This window comes from Eumetopias jubatus, unplaced genomic scaffold (genome assembly GCF_037043125.1).
Source record: "Eumetopias jubatus isolate StellerSeaLion01/CBP00866 unplaced genomic scaffold, mEumJub1_p1.0 scaffold_2, whole genome shotgun sequence".
Classification (NCBI taxonomy): domain Eukaryota; kingdom Metazoa; phylum Chordata; class Mammalia; order Carnivora; family Otariidae; genus Eumetopias; species Eumetopias jubatus.
Window position 1 is genome coordinate 60482615 of NW_028274808.1, and position 24127 is coordinate 60506741.

At 36.1% G+C, this 24127-nt stretch overlaps 1 pseudogene; it reads left to right on the forward strand.

The window, feature by feature from the left end:
* The window catches only part of LOC148164839 (putative ATP-dependent RNA helicase DDX60), a 107237-nt pseudogene that overhangs the window by 40857 nt on the left and 42253 nt on the right, over window positions 1-24127 (forward strand).

The following is a 24127-nucleotide window of genomic DNA, read 5'->3' on the forward strand; positions in this document are numbered from 1 at the left end:
CCAACAGCGTAAGAGAGTTCCCTTTTCTGTGCATCCCCGCCAACATCTGTCATTTCCTGACTTGTTAATTTTAGCCATTCTGACTGGTGTGAGGTGGTATCTCATCGAGTTTTTGATTTGGATTTCCCTGATGCCGAGCAATGTTGAGCACGTTTTCATGTGCCTGTTGGCCATTTGGATGTCTTCTTTGGAAAAATGTCTGTTCATGTCTTCTGCCCATTTCTTGATTGAATAGTAGTTCATTGGGTGTTGAGTTTGGTAAGTTCTTTATAGATTTTGGAAACTAGCCCTTTATCTGATATGTCATTTGCAATTATCTTCTCCCATTCTGCAGTTGTCTTTTGGTTTTGTAGACTGTTTCTTTTGCTGTGCAAAAGATTTTTATCTTGATGAAGTCCCAATAGTTCATTTTTGCCATTGCTTTCCCTGCCTTTGGTGATGTTTCTCAGAAGAAGTTGCTGCAGCTGAGGTCGAAGAGGTTGCTACCTGTGTTCTCCTTTAAGACTTTGATGGACTCCTGTCTCACATTGAGGTCTTTCAACCATTTGGAGTCTATTTTTGTGTGTGGTTTAAGGAAATGGTCCATTTTCATTCTTCTGCATGTGGCTGTCCAACTTTCCCAACACCATTTGTTGAAGAGACTGTCTTTTTTTCCATTGGATATTCTTTCTTGCTTTGTCAAAGATTAGTTGACCCTGGAGTTGAGGGTCCATATCTGGGCTCTTGATTCTGTTCCATTGATCTATGTGTCTGTTTTTGTGCCAGTACCATACTGTCTTGATGATGACAGCTTTGTAATAGACCTGGAAGTCCGGAATTGTGATGCCACAAGCTTTGCTTTTCTTTTTCAATATTCCTGTGGCTATTCAGGGTCTTTTCTGGCTCCATATAATTTTAGGATTATTTGTTCCATTTATTGAAAAAAGTGGATGGTATTTTGATAGGGATTGCATTGAATTTGTAGATTGCACTAGGTAGCATTGACATCTTCACAATATATGTTCTTCCAATCCATGAACATGGAACGTTTTTCCATTTCTTTGTGTCTTCCTCAATTTCTTTCATGAGTATTTTATAGTTTTCTGAGTACAGATCCTTTGCCTTTTTGGTTAGATTTATTCCTAGGTATCTTACCGTTTTGGGTGCATTTGTAAATGGGATCGACTCCTTAATTTTTCTCTCTTCTGTGTTGTTCTTGGTGTATAAGAATGCCACTGATTTCTGTGCATTGATTTTCTATCCTGCCACTTTACTGAATTCCTGTATGAGTTCTAGCAGTTTTGGGGTGGAGTCTTTTCGGTTTTCCACATAAAGTATCATATCATCTGCAAACAGTGAGAGTTTGACTTCTTTGCTGATTCAGATACCTTTTATTTCTTTGGGTTCTCTGATTGCTGTGGCTAGGACTTCTAATACTATGTTGAACAGCAGTGGTGATAGTGGACATCCCTGCTGTGTTCCTGACCTTAGGGAGTAAGCTCTCAGTTTTTCCCATTGAGAATGATATTCTCTGTAGGTTTTTCATAGATGGCTTTTATGATATTGAGGTATGTACCCTCTATCACTATACTCTGAAGAGTTTTGATCAAGAAACGATGCTGTACTTTGTCAAATGCTTTTTCTGCATCTATTGAGAGGATCATATGATTCTTGTTCTTTCTTTTGTTAATGTATTGTATCACGTTGATTGATTTGTGGATGTTGAACCAACCTTGCAGCCCAGGGAAAAATCCCACTTGGTCGTGGTGAATAATCCTTTTAATGGAGTGTTGTATCCTATTGGCTAGTATTTTGGTGAGAATTTTTGCATCCATGTTCATCAGGTATATTGGTCTGCAATTCTCCTTTTTGATGGGGCCTTTGTCTGGTTTTGGGATCAAGGTAATGGTGGCCTCATAAAATGAGTTTAGAAGTTTTCCTTCCATTTCTACTTTTTGGAACAGTTTCAGAAGAGTAGATATTAATTCTTCTTGAAATGTTTGGTAGAATTCCCCTGGGAAGCCATCTGGCCCTTGGCTTTTGTTTGTTGGGAGATTTTTGATGATTGATTCAATTTCCTTAGTGGTTATAGGTCTGTTCTGGTTTTCTATTTCTTCATGGTTCAGTTTTGGTAGTTGATACATCTCTAGGAATGCATCCACTTCTTCCAGGTTATCTAATTTGCTGGCATATAGTTGCTCATAATATATTCTTATAATTGTTTGTACACAGACAATATACAGTAAAAGTCACCTTACAGGCAATACAATGACACTAAATTCATATCTTTCAATAGTTACCCTGAATGTAAATGGGCTAAATGCCCAACTCAAAAGACACAGGCTATCAGATTGGATTAAAAAACAATACCCATCGATATGCTGTCTGCAAGAGACTCATTTTAGACCCAAAGACACCCCTAGATTGAAAGTGAGGAGGTGGAAAACTATTTACCATGCTAATGGACACCAAAAGAAAGCTGGGGTGGCAATCCTTATATCAGACAAATTAGATTTTAAACCAAAGACTGTAATAAGAGATGAGGAAGGACACTATATCCTACTTAAAGAGTTTATCCAACAAGAAGATCTAACAATTGTAAATATCTATGCCCCTAACATGAGAGCAGCCAATTATATAAGGCAATTAATAACAAAAGCAAAGAAACACATTGACAACAATACAGTAATAGTGGGGGACTTTAACACCCCCCTCACTGAAATGGACAGTTCATCTAAGCAAAAGGTCAGGAAGGAAATAAAAACTTTAAATGACACACTGGACCAAATGGACTCCACAGATATATTCAGATCATTCCATCCCAAAGCCATGGAATACACATTCTTCTCTAGTGCCCATGGAACATTCTTCAGAACAGATCACATCCTAGGTCACAAATCAGGTCTCAACTGGTACCAAAAGATTGGGATCATTCACTGCATATTTTCAGACCACAGTGCTTTGAAACTAGAACTCAATCACAAGAGGAAAGTTGGAAAGAGCTGAAATACACAGAGGCTAAAAAGCATCCTACTAAAGAATGAATGGGTCAACCAGGAAATTAAAGAAGAATTAAAAATATTCATGGAAACAAATGAAAATGAAAACACAACTGTTCAAAATCTTTGGGATGCAGCAAAGGCAGTCCTGAGAGGAAAGTATATAGCCATACAAGCCTTTCTCAAGAAACAAGAAAGGTCTTAAGTACACAAATTAACCCTACACCTAATGGAGCCAGAGAAAGAACAGCAAATGAAGCCTAAACCCAGCAGGAGAAGAGAAATAATAAAGATCAGAGCAGAAATCAATGAAATAGAAAGCAGAAGAGCATTAGAACAGATCAACAAAACTAGGAGCTGGTTCTTTGAAAGAATTAACAAGATTGATAAACCCCTGGCCAGACTTATCAAAAAGAAAAGAGAAAGGACCCAAATCAATAAAATCATGAATAAAAGAGGAGAGATCACAACCAACATCAAAGAAATACAAACACTTCTCAGGTCTTTTGTAATACAGGCATTTGAAGGTTATATATTAATCTGAAAGTACTGTTTTAGCTACACTTGAAATATTTAATTTTTCAATCATTCAATTTAAAGTGTGTTTTAATTTTCATTATGATTTATTTTTTGGTCCACTGAATATTTCGAACTGTATTTCTTAATTTCCAAAATTACTATTTTTTAAACTATCTTTTTGTTTCCTATTTCTAGCATGGTTACATTTAGGTCAAGAATATAATATATTTTATTATTATATTCCATATTATATTTTATATTGTATTATATATAAGATAATACATAATATTATACATTATCTTATATATAATATTTTATTTTATTATTATATTCTATATTATATTTTTTATCCTTTGAAGTAAGTAATTTTCATGGTGGCAACATATGTTGAGGAAATGAGATAATCAAAAATTTTAGCAGTGGGGCGCCTGGGTGCCTCAGTCATTAAGCGTTTGCCTTTGGCTCAGGTCATGATCCCAGGGTCCTGGGATTGAGCCTCACATTGGGCTCCTTTTCCGCGGGGAAGCCTGCTTCTCCTTCTTCTACTCCACCTGCTTGTGTTCCCTCTCTCGCTATGTCCCTCTCTGTCAAATAAATAAATAAAATCTTAAAAAAAATTTTTAGTAGCATTTATAATAGCACAAAATATATGAAGTACTTCAGAATAAATCTTTAAAAAGATGTGTAAGAGTTTTAAAAAGACATCTTTAAACTTTACCAAGTGATATTTAAATTGAATTTTTAAACAAGTAATAAAACTATTTAAATAGAGATACATAGAGACATAGTCCATGTTTTTGTTTTGGAAAATTCAATATTATTATTATAATTGCCTGAATCTGTAGATCAGTTTAGACACACATATTATTAGGTCCCTAAATTGTTCTGTAGATTCAGTATAATAACAATAAGTCTTCCTGATTTTTTTTCCTTGTGTTTCCATTTTGGGGTGGGGGTGGGTGTGCTTGATAGGAGGAATGAGAGGTTGATTATCTGATTCTGAAATTTACGTGAAGATGCAAAAGGACAAAAGTATCCAAGATACACTTGAAAAAGATCAAGGTGAGCAAACTTGCTCTCTCAGGAGTCAGAGTTTATTACAGACCTATGATAATCAAGACAATGTCCATTGAAACCAGGGATAAACACAGTGGCAAAATGCACCAGAGAACCAGAAACAGAACCTCATATAGATAATTTATTTAAGGAAAAAGTGACATTGCAAACAGTATTGGAAAAATTGGGAATCCACATGAAATAAAATTAGATCACTTCTTCCCATCATACACAAAAATCAATCCCAAATGGTTTAAAGCATAAATGTGAAAAGTGAATGAAACTTTAGAATACAATATCTGAAGAGAAAATCTTCATTTCCTACAAGACACGTAGAGCACAAACTATGAAACATAGATTAGCAAATTTAACTATATGAAAATTAAGAATTTTTATTCATCAAAATATTTCATTAAGAAAATGAAATGACAAGCTACTGAGTGGAAGGTATTTGTAACTTGTAACTGGCAAATAACTCTCATTCAGAATATGTAAAAATTTCCTTTAAATTATTAAGAGAAAAGCTATTTGCAAATGATTTCCAAATGTCCAATACAATCCTGAAAAGAAACTCAACTAAAATACAAATTAAAATCACAATGAGATACATCCACCAGATCAGTAAAAATTAGAATCTGACTGTATCAAGTGTTGCAGAAGAAGTGGAGCAACAGGAGGCCTCAGAACCTGCTGGTAGGTGCTACTTTGGAAATTGTTTTGACAAAATCTAATGAAAATGACAATACCTTATGGGCAAGGAATTCCAGTTCTAATCATATACCTTAGCAGTAGAAAAACAAGACCGTTAACTAAGACAAATTAATACAACACAGAATAATTGTAACATAAAATTGAACAAAGGAAACTAGACACAAAAGAACACATGCTATGTAATTCCAATTATAAAAATATACAAAACTGGCAAAACCAACTTGTATTGTTTATGAACATACACATATGTATATAGAGAGAAGTATAATGAAAAAGGAGTCAGAATTTTTTTTAAAAAGCAACATCGCTTTCAAAGAAGGGCGCTATTATAATATGGATTGGATTTCTGAGGTCTTGGGAACATTTATCTTGATTTATGGGGATGTTTACTTTACTTTGTTAATCTGAATATTGCTTTGTTAGTATGAGAGTCTATATTTTATACAGTTTATTGACTGTTATATTTGGCAGTAAAAGATCAAAAAAGAATATGAGATTGATATCGATCTTAGATATGAATGATTATATTGCACATATTACTATACATAATATCTATCACTATTTTAATGTTTCTATGGGCAGTTTTTCTATTTTTTTAAGGATTTTATTTATTTATTTATTTGAGAGACAGAATGAGATATATAGAGAGAGAGCATGAGGGTCAGAGGGAGAAGCAGACTCCCCGCTGAGCAGGGAGCCCGATGCGGGGCTCGATCCCCGGACTCCAGGATCATGACCTGAGCCGAAGGCAGTCGCTTAACCAACTGAGCCACCCAGGCACCCTACTATGGGCAGTTTTTCTAAACAATTTCCAGCTATAAAGCCATTTACTCTTCAGAAAAACCCTGTGAGGTAAGTACTATTATTATAGCTACTGAATTGAGCCAAAGGGAGATTAACTTTCCCAAATTCACACAATGTTAAGTGGCAGAGCCAAGGTTAGAATGCAGACAGCCTTCCTCCATTTTTGTGCTTGCTATGTCACATTGCAGCACAGAGATACAGAGTTATTTCTACATGTAAAAAGAGGAGATTAAGTGTATTCAAACATAACACTGAATTTGAAAGCTACAAAATGTTTATGTTATTTTAAATCTTATCTTTTATAAATTCTATATTCATCTCTGATCTATCACTCTCTGGTACAGCAAATGTACACTCATAATTGTTGAACTCTATTAAAATGATCTAATCAATATATATTTGATGTCCTTTACATGCTTTTCTTTTCCTTTTTTTCTTCCTATTTTGAAGAAAAGTGCTTTGAAACCTTCTCTTTACTTCTTCACAGTACCTGTTACATAGCGACCTTTAAAGGATATATGTTTTAGTAAAAATCAGAAATAAAAAATACACACAGGACTTTTGAAACTGAATTATTTGTTTGTTTTTTCCTTCACATTTTCTTATTCTCTTAGATATAAGGCATAATATATATATGGATCTAATTTTACTAAAAAAAAACCTTTATTATTAGTTGAGAATTTTATAGAAAATTTTTAAGGGGTGCCTGGGTGGCTCCGTTGGTTAAGCGTCTGCCTTCAGCTCAGATCATGATCCCAGGGTCCTGGGATCGAGCCCCGTATCGGGTTCCTTGCTCAGTGGGGAGCCTGCTTCTCCCTTTCCCTTCGCCAGCTGCTCTCCTTGCTTGTGCTCTCTCTCTGTCAAATAAATAAAGTTAAAGAAATTTTTTTAATAAAAATCAAGTTCAGTTGTTCCTGCTTTCACATATTATTATTAATTGCACTATTTATTTATTTATTTATTTATTTATTTATTTTAAATTCAGTTAGCCAACATATAGTACATCATTAGTTTTTGTTGTAGTGTTTAATGATTCATTAGTTACAAAGAACACCCAGGGCTCATCACATCACGTGCCCTCCTCCAGATGCCCATCACCCACTTACCTCATCCCTCAACCCACCTGTCTTTCTGCAACCCTCAGTTTACTTCCCAGAGTCTAGAGTCTTTCATGGTTTGTCTCCCTCTCTAATTGCACATATCACTGTGGCAAAGTTATAACAAATCATTCATTTACCTTGCCTCCATTTACAGGCACAGGACTCAAGCTTTCTTTAGATTTCTAATTAGTATAGAATAAATGCTCTATGTACATTTACAGGCTAAGGACTGGAGTAGTTAATTGATTTCAAATTAATTTATTTTATAAACATTTTTTGTCTGTATTTCAGTGGTGGGATTGTGGCACGTAAGTAAATGTTTTATTTTGTAGTTTTTTCATATATTTTCTTTTCATGACAATCTATATTTTAACCAAAATTTCATTTGTAAATAAAAGTTACAAAATTTGTGTGTGGGGGGGTTGTTCATTTGTTCTTATTTATGAATTATTACCATGGCATGTAGCAATCTTTATTATAGTTTAGCTGTCATAATGCATGGTAGAGCAAGTTATTTTTCAATATATATTGGTGAAGTCTCAAATCCACTTTTATTCTTCTCAAAATCATGTTGGATTCTTTGACCAACTTTGTCAGTTGGTGAATGAATTACTGAATGTGGAGAGAGAAGGAAATAATAAGTTCTGGTAGCATAATAATTAGCATTTTGGAAAAAAATTGTAACTGATTTTATATTGAGTCTATTTAACCACATTGCCAGGTTTACTGTCTGGGGGCAGAAATTGGAGCAGTAGTTTGGGAACATCTTGTTGTGATTTGGTGTCCCTTCCTGCACTTTCTGCTAGTGTAAGTAATCCTGAACATCTCACTGAGTAAGCCTGAGTTTTACATTCGTTATTGTCACAATTAATAGATAGCTAATTCTATCTGGTCATGGGTTATTTAAAATAACCTCTAAGACAAAACAAAACAAAACAAAACAAAACAAAACAAAACCTCTCTTCAAACTTATTTTCTTTGAATTTGGTTGCATTTAAGTAGAAAACATTTTCTCTTATCCTTTGACTAGATGTGATTTACATATTTACCTGATCCCTTAAGAACTTCGTATGAGAGTGATTTAATTTTCCTGTTGATAGTTTGATATTTAGGTTCTCAGAGAACGGCAGAAGGCAGTTAGTTTAGAATTATCCTTGCAGTACACTTTGCATACTACTTTCTTATGCAAAACACCAAAAAATGTTTTCAAAATGGGACATGTATAGTGGAAATGGATATGACCAATATATTTAGTCAATGCATTTCTTGAGGAAATTCAAAGTATTAGTTCTTGGTATAAAAAGTAATAACTGACTAAACTATGTGAACATAAATATAGTTTTTAATGTGTTCAAAATTAGAGAAGATTTTTATTCTCTTAAAAATCACTTTTTAGGGGCACCTGCTGGCTCAGTCAGTAGAGTATGGTATTCTTGATCTTGGGGTCATGAGTTCAAGCCCCATACTGTGTGTAGAGCCTACTTAAAAAAAACTATTAAAAATAAATTTTTAATGATTTTTATTAGAAAACAAATGATACTATAGAATTGTTTTTCTGTAACAATAATACCTTTCTTTCTTTCTTTCTTTCTTTCTTTCTTTCTTTCTTTCTTCTCTTTCTTTCTTTCTTTTTTTTTGTTAAAACTAGATGGTTGGTGTTAACTAAAAGGTACTGGCAAAGTCTTGGGAGCACAATGGAAAATTCTGGTTCATCACAAAAAAGCTAAAAGAAACAACAAAGAAAAAGAATAGAAAAGCCATTGTACAGAGTTAGACTAGGTATGACTATGTCAACCGAGGGAGAGGGGGCTCAGAATTATTGAGCATACTCTATGTGCTTCTGACAGATTAGGGTCTCTTATACATTTAAAATAATTGGTCCTTATTTAACTCTGAAAAGAAATCAATTTTATTTTAATTTACAGAGGAAATAAAAAAATAAACTTAGTTCTAAGAGATTAAGTAACATGATGAAGTCCACACAGCTAATGGTAAACCTATTAAACTTGAAGATGAAGCTCTTTCCCAAAGATTATCTATTTTGAAATAATGTGATTTACTGCAAAATTTAGTGTGACTAAGGATAATGTAGCTAGGGTGTTTTACACCTTATTTTATAAGAACAAAATCAAAGTAAAAAACATATCTGGAGGGCAGTTTGGGCTTGAAGAAAAATAATTGCTTTGAAATACCTTATTTCACTTGTGGTCTAGTGCTACGCTGTCATTCCTGTTTCATACCACAGGAATCTCCTTTTTCATGTATTTTCTTGATATCTGGATTATTCATGTTTCTCTAAATCTTGCCTTGCTTTTCAATTCCTTTATCTGGAATGACTTTTCCTCCACCCTTGAGCAAATCCTATCTATTCATTATTTAAAAAATATTGTCTAGAGGCACAGCTCAAATACTACCTTGATTGTCTCAGTTCAAGTGCCATAGTATGCCCTACATTATAACATTTTCTACTGCCTATTATAAGTATTTTTATATGCTATATTTTCTTTGAAAAATGCTAGACATTTAAAAAATATATATTTAAGTAGACAATGTTATTTATATAATATATTAAGTATATATATTTGCTTTTATCTATGTCATGGTGTTTTATATTTTATATGTACTCCAAACATTTTACTAGTGAGTTAATGAATGTATCTTATACACTTATGACTATTTATTTTCATGCGGATTCTCTGAAGTAGTATAAAAGCATACTTTTGTGGATATTTTCCAACCAAAAGCAGCAGATCCCTATATGTAACATTCATGCTTTTCCTTAACAAATATTAAAGTGCCTAACATGTGCAGGCTCCATTCTAATCCCTAGAGATACAATAGGAAACAAACTCTTTCTTTTCATGCAGCTTAAATTTTAAGAACATAGAGATTAAGCAAGATATATAATAATAATAAAAAAAACCAAACGTGTAAATTAAAAAATATAGCATGTTAGGTAGTGATAAGTGCTTTAAAAAAGTCAAGGGCAATATTAATAGAGACATCTGGAATATCAGCTTTTTAAATTTTAAAAAATGGACAAGGGATGAAAGAAGACACATATTCTTTCTGTGACCCAGTAACATTATTCTCAAAGATGGGGAGATAGTAATACCTAATGTTCTTAATTAGATAATTGTATGACTATATATGGATTACATTACACAAAGGCATACTTTATAAGAATACATAAAGAAATAAATGAGAAAATCATAATTAAATACCAGGAACTGAAAAAAGAATGATAGATTGTAAGCGAAAATTAAGACCAGGAGGAAAAGTAAAGCACATATATGCAATAGAGGTCATTAAATCCTTTCTCTTTCTTTCTTTCTAATATATATATATATATATATATATATATATATATATATATTTCAGAGACAGAGTGAGAGCGTACAAGTATGAATGGGGGGGAGGGGAGAAGGAGAAGCAGACTCCCTGCTGAGCAGAGTTCGAAGCAGGGCTCGATCCCAGCACCTGGGATCCTCACTGGAACTGAAGGCAGACATTTAAACTACTGAGCCACCCAGGCACCCCCTTTTGAATCTTCTTTCGTGTTTCTTCCCACTGCAGAAAAACAGTTCTAGGGTTTTATTAACAATGGGCTCATGCATAGCTCTCCCTAGGCCTGCTTGTAATTGTAACATAATTACATCATTGTTTTGAAAGCAAATAGGTCTTGGTGATCATTTCAATCCTGTATTTACAGTATGTTACAAAGAGTGATGCAACGATCTAGAAAAGTATCTGTGTTTCCTAAAGGATAGCAACTTTCTCATTGAGCACTATCACCCATGTGCTGCACTTACAGTCAATCTTGTAAGTATAAGCCACTTTGGAAATGAGTAAGTATCAAGATTGTTAAAGATCTGCATATGGGATATATAATTAATAATTTTGCCTTTTATTGTTTTTAGGTAGAGAAACATGGAATGCCTTTAGACCTTGGATTTCCTCCTCAGGAAAGCATACTGCTTTCTGATGCTATGGTACACATTTGGCCAGAATGACCAAGAATGCAGGTATGTGTATATATATATTCTATGGCTGACATTTATAATCCTTTGCCTATGACAGTCCATCAGGAATGAGCATATTTATGAATGGTATCCTGGATTAGATAAGAGCAGCATATTTCATTGTTAAGGAGCTGAGATGGCCTTCAACAGACAAATGATAAAGAAGATGTGGTCCATATATAGAATGGAATATTACTCAGCCATCAGAAAGGATGAATACCCACCATTTGCATCGACATGGATGGGACTGGAGGAAATGATGCTAAGTGAAATAAGTCAAGCAGAGAAAGTCAATTACCATCTGGTTTCACTTATTTGTGGCACATAAGGAATAGCATGGAGGACATTAGGAGAAGGAAGGGAACAATGAAGGGGGGGAATCAGAGGGAGAGATGAACCATTAGAGACTATGGACTACAGGAAACAAACTGAGGGTTTCAGAGGGGAGAGGGGAGGGAGGATGGGTTAGCCTGGTGATAGGTATTAAGGAGGGCATGTACTGCATGGAGCACTGGGTGTTATACACAAACAATGGATCATGGAACAGTACATCAAAAACTAATGATGTACTGTATGGTGACTAACATAACATAATAAAATAAAAAAAAAGAGTATAAACTCTAGAACTGGGCAAATTAGTTATATTTTCTATATATGCATCTTTCCTTGCCAAAAAAGATAATATCTACTTTATAGAGTTATTATGAAGATTAACTGAGTTGTTATTTGTGAATGGTGTCCTGCCATATTTAGTTTTAAAATGAACATTTTAGGAATTTTAATTTCTTTTATCTCGAAAGCTAACTGCAATATTAAAAAAATTTGTGTGTTGATAGATTCTAATGAAAAGAGAATAATATTCAACCATTACATAGAGAACGTATCTATTAGCCTACATGTAGTTAACTCTGTAACTGAATATGGATGGGTATTGACTGCTTAAGAGATTTATTTCATAGTGGTATAAATGGAAAACTTTAGAAAGAATGATGACTTCATTTTCTTTGACATTTGTGGTTCTTTATTTTCAAGGAGTTGGAACTTGAAGAATTCAGCTGCCTCAAAGATAAAGTAGCCATCAAGGGGGCAGATGTGAGGAAATATGAAGAGGAATTGAAAAAGGGAATGATTTGTTGGATACAGCTGGACCCAAAACCATTTAGGATTTGTTTAAATGTAAGATTAATATGGAATGAGTCTGACTTCTTCTTTTAAGTTCAGGAGAATCACTCATAAAGCTCTTGTGAATTTGAAGGTGGGTATCTCATTACCATGCTTTGCTTTTCTACCTTAAATTTAGTTACCTGGAGGTGGAAAAATGCAAAAGATTATTACTTAGGCCCTACCTTGGACAACACATACATGCTGGTATCACATCCTTTTTGAATCTGAGTTTCAAACAATAAAACCCAAGTTGGGCTATTGCTTTTCATAGAAGGTAGGATTTCTCTGATTTCTGATACTACTAAGTCATTACCCTGATTTTTTTCTCTAATATTTCCCCAAGGAAGACCTTTTGTCTACTTCTTTGGAAAGGTGAATGCCCAGTTTCTTTCTGTAAACAAACTGGAGGGATAGGAGGAGTTTTTAAGAAGTATACTATTTATCTTACTTTGGGTTCTATTTCTCGACTTTACTATATTCTGATAATAAAAAATCCCAATGATACTTTAGTTTTTGAAAATGGGTACTGCAATATTTCAATGGCATGAGCAGTGGCACATATCTAAAGTTACCCGGGGCTAGCTGACTGGACTACTAGAAGGAAAAGAATCCAGATAAACTCATTCATATATATCAACAAGTAGTAAATATCAAATAATTTTGACCACTTGAGACCCTGTATCATGGTTAAGATATAATCATTTTTTGATCAGCATGGTCTCAGGTAAAGGAAGAAGTATTTCAATCCATTTTTAGTTCTCATCTGCTCATTCTATGTGGGAAGAAACCCATTTTTTCTTTTTAAATTTTAATTGCACACTGACTTTGGCAGAGTACCTGATCTGCCACCTAATGTCCAGAATTACTATTATATTAAATAGACATTTTCAACACTAGCTGCTTATTAAAATCACCTGGAAGCTTGGTCTCATTTCTAAAAATTATAATTTGTTTGGCCTTGCATGGGCCTGGGGCACTGGAATTTTAAAACTATGTTCTATGAAATTTTAGTGTGCAGTCATGGTTGAGAATCTTTGGTTCACCATTGCCATTATCTGGCATTTAATACATTGGGATATATAGATGTCAACCTAGATCAAATCTAATTTTACTTACTTCTCTTGGCTTGCTATCTTAGGAGGTGGCAAACTTCTAGGCTCCAATTAGCTCCATTCAGTACCCTCTCCAGCAAACACTAACCAGACATTTCCTTCCCTTTGAGTTTATGACATGTCTCATGGCAATAAACTGTGCCATTCATAACATGAAAATCCTCTTCTCTCCTGTATCTTGTTTGATAATTTTTTTTGGTTATTTTACATTCTTTTCACTTAAAATTTTAGTTTTAAGTATTGACTTTTTTATTTTTTAAATTTTAGATATTTTGTTAAAAATATTATTTATGGGGCGCCTGGGTGGCTCAGCTGGTTAACCAACTGCCTTCGGCTCGGGTCATGATCCTGGAGTCCCGGGATGGAGTCCCATATCGGGCGACCTGCTCAGCGGGGAGTCTGCTTCTCCCTCTGACCCTTTTCCCTCTTGTGCTCTCTGTCTCTCATTCTTTCTCTCTCAAATAAATAAATAAAATCTTTAAAAAAATATTATTTATGGACCAATAGGATATGTATAGGATATTGGTTGAGTGAATAAATGAATAAAACTGTCTCTTATTTTTATTTTTTTACCAGGTATCCTCTGATTTCACAAGTCATGGTACAGTAAACCAAATTGTGCTGTCAGTAGGGGCACCTGAGTAGTGCAGCTGGTTGACCTCTGACTCTGGTTTCAGCTCAGATTGTGATCTCAGGGTCATGAGACTGAGTCGCATCTCAGGCTCTGGACTCAGTGCAAAGTCTGCTTGAGATTCCCTCTTCTTCTCCCTTTGTCCCTCCCCTCTGCTATCTCTCTCTAAATAAATAAATAAATCTAAAAAAACTGTGTTTTCAGTCAAGAATTATGTGGACAACTTTTTCTTTCACTATATAATTTTCATTCAATATTCTTTTTTTTCAAATTTTTATTTAAATTCTAGTTAGCATTACAGTGCACTATTGGTTTTAGGAATAGAATTTAGAGATTCATTATTATATATAACATTATAACATATATTATATATAACATATATATATAACATTATTATATATAACATGCTCATCATCACAAGTACCCTCCTTAATATCCATCACCCATTTAGTCCATCCCCCACCCACCTCCCTCCATCAACCCTCAGTTTGTTCCTATTATCAAGTCTCTTTTTATTTTTATTTTTATTATTATTATTATCATTTTGTTGTTGTTTTATTTATTTTTTTATTATGTTATGTTAATCACCATACATTACATCATTAGTTTTTGATGTAGTGTTCCATGATTCATTGTTTGCATATAACGCCCAGTGCTCCATGCAGAACATGCCCTCTTTAATACCATCACCAGGCTAACCCATCTCCCCACCCCCTCCCCTCTAGAACCCTCAGTTTGTTTCTCAGAATCCATAGTCTCTCATGGTTCATCTCCCCCTCCAATTTCCCCCCCTTCATTCTTCCCCTCCTGCTATCTTCTTCTTCTTCTTCTTTTTTTTCCCCTGTAACGTATTGTTTCAGAGGTACAGGTCTGTGATTCAACAGTCTTACACAATTCACAGCGCCCACCATAGCACATACCTCTCCAATGTCTATCACCATCCCTCCCACCCCCCACCACTCCAGGAACACTCAGTTTATTTCCTGAGATTAAGAATTCCTCATATGAGTAAGGTCATATGATACATGTCTTTCTCTGATTGACTTATTTCGCTCAGCATAATACCCTGCAGTTCCATCCCCATCGAGGCAAATGGGAAGATTTCAATCCTTTCGATGGCTGCATAATATTCCATTGTGTGTGTGTGTGTGTGTGTGTGTGTGTGTGTGTGTGTGTGTGTGTGTATACCACATCTTCTTTATCCATTCAAATGTCAATGGACATCTTGGCTCTTTCCATAGTTTGGCTATTGTGGACATTGCTTCTATAAACATCAGGGTGCACGTACCCTTTCGGATCCCTACGTTTGTATCTTTGGGGTAAATACCCAGTAGTGCAATTGCTGAATCATATGGTAGCTCTATTTTCAAATTTTTGAGAAACCTCCATACTGTTTTCCAGAGTGGCTGCACCAGCTTGCATTCCCACCAACAGTGTAGGAGGGTTCCCCTTTTCTCCACATTCCTGCCAACATCTGTTGTTTCCTGACTTGTTAATTTTAGCCATTCTGGCTGGTATGAGGTGGTATATCTTTGAGATTTTGATTTGGATTTCCCTGATGCTGAGCAATGTTGAGCACTTTTTCATGTGTCTGTTGGCCATTTGGGTGTCTTCTTTGGAAAAATATCTGTTCATGTCTTCTGCCTATTTCTTGATTGGATCATTTGTTCTTTAGGTGTTGAGTTTGATAAGTTCTTTATAGATTTTGGATACTAGCCCTTTATCTGATATGTCATTTGCAAATATCTTCTCCCATTCTGTTGGTTGTCTTTTAGTTTTGTTGTTTCTTTTGCTGTGCAAAAGTTCTTTATCTTGATGAAGTCCCAATAGTTCATTTTTTGTCCTTGCTTCCCTTGCCTTTGGCATGTTTCTAGGAAGAAGTTGCTGCAGCCGAAGTTGAAGAGGTTGCTGTCTCTGTTCTCCTTTAGGATTTTGTTGGACTCCTGTCTCACATTGATGTCTTTCAACCATTTTGAGTCTATTTTTGTGTGTGGTGTCAGGAAATGGTCCAGTTTCGTTCTTCTGCATGTGGCTGTCCAATTTTCCCAATACAATTTGTTGAAGAGACTGTCTTTTTTCCAGTGGACATTCTTTCCTGCTTTGTTGAAGATTAGTTGACCCTAGAGTTGAGGGTCCATTTCTGGGCTCTCGATTCTGTTCCATTGATCTATGTGTCTGTTTTTGTGCCAGTACCATACTGTCTTGATGATAACAGCTTTGTAATAGAGCTTAAAGTTCGGAATTGTGATACCACCAGCTTTGCTTTTCTTTTTCAATATTCCTGTGGCTATTCGGGTCTTTTCTGGTTCCATACAAATTTTAGGAGTATTTGTTCCACTTCTTTGAAAAAAGTGGATGGTATTTTGATAGGGATTGCATTGAATGTATAGATTGCTTTAGGTAGCCTAGGTATTTCAACAATATTTGTTCTTTCAATCCATGAGCATGGAGCGTTTTTCCATTCCTTTGTGTCTTCCTCAATTTCCTTCATGAGTATTTTATAGTTTTCTGAGTACAGATTCTTTGCCTCTTTGGTTAGATATATTCTTAGGCATCTTATGGTTTTGGGTGCAATTGTAAATGGGATCGACTCCTTAATTTCTTTTTCTTCTGTCTTGTTGTTGGTGTGTAGAAAGGCCACTGATTTCTGTGCATTGATTTTATATCCTGTCACTTTACTGAATTCCTGTATGAGTTCTAGCAGTTGGGGTGGAATCTTTTAGGTTTTCCACATAAAGTATCATGTCATCTGCAACGAGTGAGAGTTTGACTTCTTCTTTGCCAATTCAGATGCCTTTTATTTCTTTGGGTTGTCAAATTCCTGAGGCTAGGACTTCTAGTACTATGTTGAATAGCAGTGGTGATAGTGGACTTCCCTGGCCGTGTTCCGGACCTTAGGAGGAAAGCTCTCAGTTTTTCCCCATTGAGAATGATATTTGTTTATTTTTTATTTTTTTTAAAGATTTTATTTATTTATTTGAGAAAGAGAGAATGAGAGATAGAGAGCACGAGAGGGAAGAGGGTCAAAGGGAGAAGAAGACTCCCCGCTGAGCAGGGAGCCCGATGCGGGACTTGATCCCGGGACTCCAGGATCATGACCTGAGCCGAAGGCAGTCGCCCAACCAACTGAGCCACCCAGGCTCCCGAGAATGATATTTGCTGTAGGTTTTTCATAGATGGATTTTATGATATTGAGGTATGTACCCTCTATCACTATACTCTGAAGAGTTTTGATCAAGAAACGATGCTGTACTTTGTCAAATGCTTTTTCTGCATCTATTGAGAGGATCATATGGTTTATGTTCTTTCTTTTATTGATGTATTGTATTACATTGATTGATTTGCAGATGTTGAACCAACCTTGCAGCCCAGGGATAAAACCCACTTGGTCGTGGTGACTAATCCTTTTAATGGACTGTTGGATCCTATTGGCTAGTATTTTGGTGAGAATAATTGCATCCATGTTCATCAGGGATATTGGTCTGTAATTCTCCTTTTTCATGGGCTCTTTGGTTTGGGGATCAAGGTAATGGTGACCTCAAAAAATGAGTTTGGAAGTTTTCCTTCCATTTCTATTTTTTGGAACAGTTTCAGGAGAATAGGTATTAATTCTTCTTTAAATATTTGGTCAAATTCCCCTGGGAAGCCATCTGGCCCTGGGCTTTTGTTTGTTGGGAGATTTTTGATGACTGCTTCAATTTCCTTAGTGGTTATAGGTCTGTTCAGGTTTTCTATTTTGTTTTGGTTCAGTTTTGGTAGTTTATACATCTCTAGGAATGCATCAATTTCTTCCAAATTGTCTAATTTGCTGTCCTATTGTTGCTCATAATATGTTCTTATAATTGTTTGTATTTTTTGGTGTTCGTTGTGATCTCTCCTCTTTCATTCATGATCTTATTTATTTGGTTCCTTTCTCTTTTCTTTTTGATAAGTCTGACCAGGGGTTTATCCATCTTGTTAATTCTTTCAAAGAACCAGCCCCTAGTTTCGTTGATCTGTTCTACTCTTCTTTTGGTTTCTGTTTCATTGATTTCTCCCCTGATCTTTATTATTTTCTTCTCCTGCTGGGTTTAGGCTATATTTGCTGTCCTTTCTCTAGCTCATTTAGGTGTAGGGTTAGGTTGTGTATTTGAGAGCTTTCTTGTTTCATGAGAAAGCCTTGTATTGCTATATACTTTCCTCTTAGGACTGCCTTTGCTGCATCCCAAAGATTTTGAACACTTGTGTTTTCATTTTCATTTGTTTGCATGAATATTTTTAATTCTTCTTTAATTTCCTGGTTGACCCATTCATTCTTTAGTAGGATGCTCTTTAGCTTCCATGTATTTGAGTTCGTTCTGACTTTCCTCTTGTGATTGAGTTCTAGTTTCATGGCATTGTGGTCCAAAAATATGCAGGGAATGATCCAAGTCTTTTGGTACTGGTTGAGACCTGATTTGTGACCTAGGATGTGATCTATTCTGGAGAATGTTCCATGGGTGCTAGCGAAGAATGTGTATTCCATTGCTTTGGGATGGAATGTTCTGAATATATCTGTGAAGTCCATTTGGCACAGTGTGTCATTTAAAGTCTTTATTTCATTGTTGATCTTTTGCTTAGATGATCTGTCCATTTCAGTGAGGGGAGTTGTTAAAGTCCCCCACTATTATTGTATTGTTGTTGATATGTTTGTTTGATTTGGTTATAAATTAGGTTATATAATTGGCTGCTCCCTGGTTAAGGGCATTGATATTTACAACTGTTAGATCGTCTTGTTGGATAGACCATTTAAGTAGGATATAGTGTCCTTCTTCATCTCTTACTACAGTCTTTTGTTTAAAATCTAAATGTCTGATATAAGGGTTGCCACCCCAGTTTTCTTTTGATGTCCATTAGCATGGTAAATGCTTTCCACCCCCTCACTTTCAATCTGGAGATGCCTTTGGGTCTAAAATGAGTCTCTTGCAGACAGCATATTGATGGGTCTTGTTTTTTTATCCAATCTGATACCCTGTGTCTTTTGAGGTGGGCATTTAGCCCAGTTGCAATCAGGGTAACTGTGGAAAGATATGAATTTAGTGCCCTGTATTGCCTGTAAGGTGACTGTTACTGCATATTGTCTCTGTTCCTTTCTGGTCTATGTTACTTTTAGGCTCTCTCTTTGCTTAGAGGACCCCTTTCAATATTTCTTGTAAGGCTGGTTTTGTGTTTGCAAATTCCTTAGTTTTTCTTTGTCCTGGAAGCTTTTGATTTCTCCTTCTATTTTCAATGACAGCCTAGCTGAATATAGTTTCTTGCATATTTTTCTCATTTATTGCTCTAAATATATTATACCAGTCCTTTTGGGTCTGCCAGGTCTCTGTGGATAGGTCTGTTGCCAATCTAATGTTTCTACCATTGTAGATTACAGATCTCTTCTCCTGAGCTGCTTTCAGGATTTTCTCTTTGTCTCTGAGACTCGTAAGTTTTACTATTAGATGTCGGGGTGTTGACCTATTTTTATTGATTTTGAGGGGGGTTCTCTGTGCGTCCTGGATTTTGATGCCTGTTTCCTTCCCCACATTAGGGTAGTTCTCTGCTATAATTTGCTCCAATATACCTTCTGCCCCTCTCTCTCTTTCTTCTTCTTCTGGGATCCCAATTATTCTAGTGTTTTGTCTTATGGTATCACTTATCTCTCGAATTCTGCCCTCATGATCCAGTAGTTTATCTCTCTTTTCCTCAGCTTCTTTATTTTCCATCATTTGGTCTTCTATATCACTAATTCTTTCTTCTGCCTCATTTATCCTAGCAGTTAGAGCCTCCATTTTTGATTACACTTCATTGATAGGCTTTTTGATTTCAACTTGGTTGCTTTTAGGTCTTTTATTTCTCCAGAAAGGGTATCTTTAGTATTTTCCATGTTTTTTCAAGCCCTGCTAGTATCTTTAAAATCATCATTCTGAACTCTAGTTCTGACATCTTACTAATGTCCGTATTGATTAGGTCCCTGTCAGTCGGTACTGCGTCTTGTTCTTTTTTTTGAGGTGAGTTTTTCCATCTTGTCATTTTGTCCAGAGGAGAAGAGATGAATGAGAGAACAAAATGCTAAGAGGGTAACAACGTCCCCAGAAAATATACAGTAAACAAATCAGAAAGGACTGAAACCAGGGGAAAAGAAAGGGAAAGAAAGAAAAAAGAAAAAATAAAAGAAAAAGATAAAAACAAACAAAGCAAAACATAGGAATAAAACCAGAATATGATGAAATATGATGAGGCTGGTGCATAGATCAGTGCCACATACTAGATTTTGGGCATATTTTGGTCTTTTAGAAGAAAGTGCCTCCCAGAATTTTAAAGAAAGAAAAACATATATGTACAAAAGTAGGGGTTAATCTGATGAAGGGATGGAATATGACTGTAAAGATGAAAATTATAAAAGATTTTATAAAAGGAATTGATAAGAAGTTGGTTGAAAAAAGAAAGAAGAGGATTTAAAAAAAAATAAAAAGGAGAGAATGTGATCAATTAGGAGACTAGAACAAAGCCATACACTAGAGATTTGGGGTATATTTTGGTCTGTTAGAAGAAACTGTATCCCAAAATTTTAAATGGAGAACAACTTATATATATATTCCAAAAATAAGGTTAACTACTGTGAAGGGATAGAATAGGACTCTGAAAATGAAAAATAAAAAGATTTTTTTAAAAAAGGGATAGATAAGATGTTGGTTGAAAAAGGGAAAAAGAAAAATTAAAAAAAAAAGAAAGTTCAAAAAAAAAGTTAACTTTGAAAGACTAAAGAATCAGGGGGAAAAAAGCCATGAATTCTATGTGCAGTATTCCCCTAGCACTGGAGTTCTGCCGGTACTCATTGATTGGTAAACTTGGTCTTCGCTGTCTGTTCTTGCTGATCTTCTGGGGAAGGGGCCTGTTGCTGTGGTTCCCAAAATTCTTTGGCGGAGGCGGAATTGCCCCACCCTTGTCAGTCTGGGCTAAGTAATCTGCTCATGATTGCTCTCAGGAGCTTTTGTTCCCTGCAAGCTTTACGTACAGCTTTGGAGAATGAGAGTGAAATTGCGGCCTCCCAATATCCGCCCTGGATGAGCCAAGAACTCGGGCCCCGCTCCTCAGTGAGCCTGCAGAGAAAAGCAGGCAGTCACTCCCGTCTCCCTGGTCTCCGGCCGCACTCCATGCTCACCCGGCCTGTGACTGAGCATTTCTATCTCTGGTTCCCGACTTGGTGTGGAGCCTCCAAACCCAGCAGATCCCTGTGGTGCGCTCTCGTGTTGCTCCTCCCACAGGAGGAAAGGAGTGTCCCCGCATCTTTCGCTTGTTGGGTCCCTGCTGGAGGAGCAGTGGCCCGACTGTGCAGCAGATCACAGTTTATGGCAACCCCGAGCTGAGAGCCCTCTCCTCGGCTCCATCTCTGCAGCCCGCTTCCCTGCTCTGATACCTGGGAGCTCTGCCGCACTCAGGCACCCCTGGTTTTTCTGTGAGAAAGGGGTCCTGAGACAAGGGTCCTGAGATGACACTGTCCCAGCAAGGGTTCCACCCCCCACTTAGCCACTGGAGCGACGTCCATTAGCAGAGCTGACTTCTAGAAGTTCCAATGTTGTGCTCCGAGGCTCTATCACTTGCCAGAAGTGGCTGACGGAGGCCCCCTCCCCTGCCATCTATCCTCCCGAATATTGCCTTGGATTCACTTCTCCACAGGTCCTTCCTTCCAGAAAGTGGTCGCTTTTCTGTTCAGAGAGTTGTTGCTATTCTTTTCTTTGATCTCCTGTTGAGTTTGTAGGTGTTTAGAATGGTTTGATCCATATCTAGCTGAATTCCTGGGACCAGAGGAAACTTAGGTCTCCTACTCTTCTGCCATCTTTCTCCTCCCCCTTATCATTAACTGTCTCTTATGGATTGCTTGCCTCTCTCTCTCTCTATCTCTTTTTTTCCCCTTTGTTCCCCTTCCCATATGCTCATCTGTTTTGTTTCTTAAATTCTACATGAGTGAAATCATATGGTATTCATCTTTTAAATTCATTAATTTTAATTGGAAGTTTGATTATAAACATTACCTTTTCCCAATCATTTTACTAGATAATCCTGTAATCATTTTGCTTTTTAGTTACTTCATTTCTTTGTGGTTTGATATTGCTTTGACTTATGTTACAATTTTACATGATTGGATGCCAACACACTTTCCAATTATGAATTGGGTACCGCTCAGCAAATATTTAACTAGTTCAAGTTGACATACTTCAGGATTAGGGCTCCTAACCTTTTTTCTTGCATTGGCATCTTTAATGATCCTTTGTTTTTCTGTGGTTCATGGAAGGTAATTCCTTCCAAAAGTCTAGTTTTACTATGTTCAAGAAGAACTTGCATTGTAAGTCCCTTTTTTCAAACTTTCTTTTCTTTGTCTTTTTTGGCATTTTTTTCCCTCACTTTTCTAGTTCCTTTTCTTACCCATGTTCCACCTCATTCTGTTCTTTTGGCACTGAATCTACTTATTTATATTTTCCAGGGCTTGTTATTCTGGGATTATTGTTCTGCTTCTAAATCCTCATCAGATTTTTGCAATCATTGTCCTGGATCTCTGTTTATTTTCTTCTTGAGAAGGGGTAATATTTCCCTTCTTAGAAGTTAGTAATTTTAGGATTGTCTTCTGAGCATTGTGAATATTCTGTTGTGGGAATTCTTTATTCTGTTATAGTCCTCTGAGGAGTACTATTTTATTTTATTTTATATTATATTTTATTATTTTATTTTATGAGGCAGTTAAACTCAAATTACAAACCCTCTCTTCTGAGGAACAGCTAAAATCTTCATCCTTTCATCCTTAGTTGGGATGCTTAGAGTTTCCTTTGCAGGTGTATGGGTCAGTAATTAGATAAATTTGGGCCTACATTATTCACAGACTTTAGGGATTTCCTTTTTTAGTTCTTTCCTTTCTGGGATTCTCCCCTCACTCTTAATGGCTATTGTTCTGAGCTCTGTTTTCTCTTTCTTCAGACAAAAAGATTGTGGGATGTACGGGAGGGAGAGTTTATCAACATTTTGGCTTCTCTACATGTCCCCAGGCTAAAAGCCATGGAACTGGGGTTTCCACTTCTGTTGTTCTCTTTTCCTGTTCCTCCTCCAGAACATCTCTGCTTTTGTTCACTCTTCAGTGACTTCCGGTTACTGTTTTGTATTTTTCTCAGAGGTTACAGTTGTACCTGCAGGAGGGTAGGGTCCGTAGGAACTCATTCAGCTGTAACAGAAGCAGAACTGATTTTCTTTTTGTTTGTAGAGAATTTCTCTCATATCCCTGAGGGGTCAGATATATATTCTAAAGGATTGCCATAACTCTCAGAAAATTCTGCTGGTGTTTTTCACATACACTGGCACTTTTCACATTTATCTTTCTGTTCTGTTTACCTAAGAATAAACTGACCACTGGTAAATGCACATCTATTTTTTTCTCAAAATATTGAGCAATAGTATCACAAAACCCCCCTCATTGAAAGGCAAAGCAACATTCATTCACACAGCAATTTTTCTTTAACTTTCTGTCTCCCCTATTAAAGCTAGAGATATTGAGGCTTGGTGGGGGTCATTTCAAAGGTCCACACCAGGGAAGGGTGAGTCACCAGGTTCTTGTGGACTGGATTAACCTCTACTTTATAATCTCTGCAGATGGCTCTGAGAAGTGCTTCTTCAGGGTGGCTTAGCTAATGAAGTACAAGTAATGAGAAGATGGAACACAGCTTGTTTGAAATTTTTATGATGTATTTCTTTATTATGTATACATTGAGTTATTAAAAATAAAAAGGTAAGGAAGCAGGGTACATATATTTTGGAATACAGGAACAGTTCCCCTAGTGTCCCATTCCTCCTTGAGCTTATATTGAGCTGCACACTGCTTTAATTCTAACATTTGTAGATTAGATCAATAACTGATTTGTTGTGTCTCTCAGGACTGGGTTCCTTAATATTTGGAGAATTAGCTGAATTCTGCTTTAACATAATTCCATTTGTTCAAGTTTCCTAATTTTACAGGACAAACCAGGTTTGCATCTGTTGTTTTAACTTA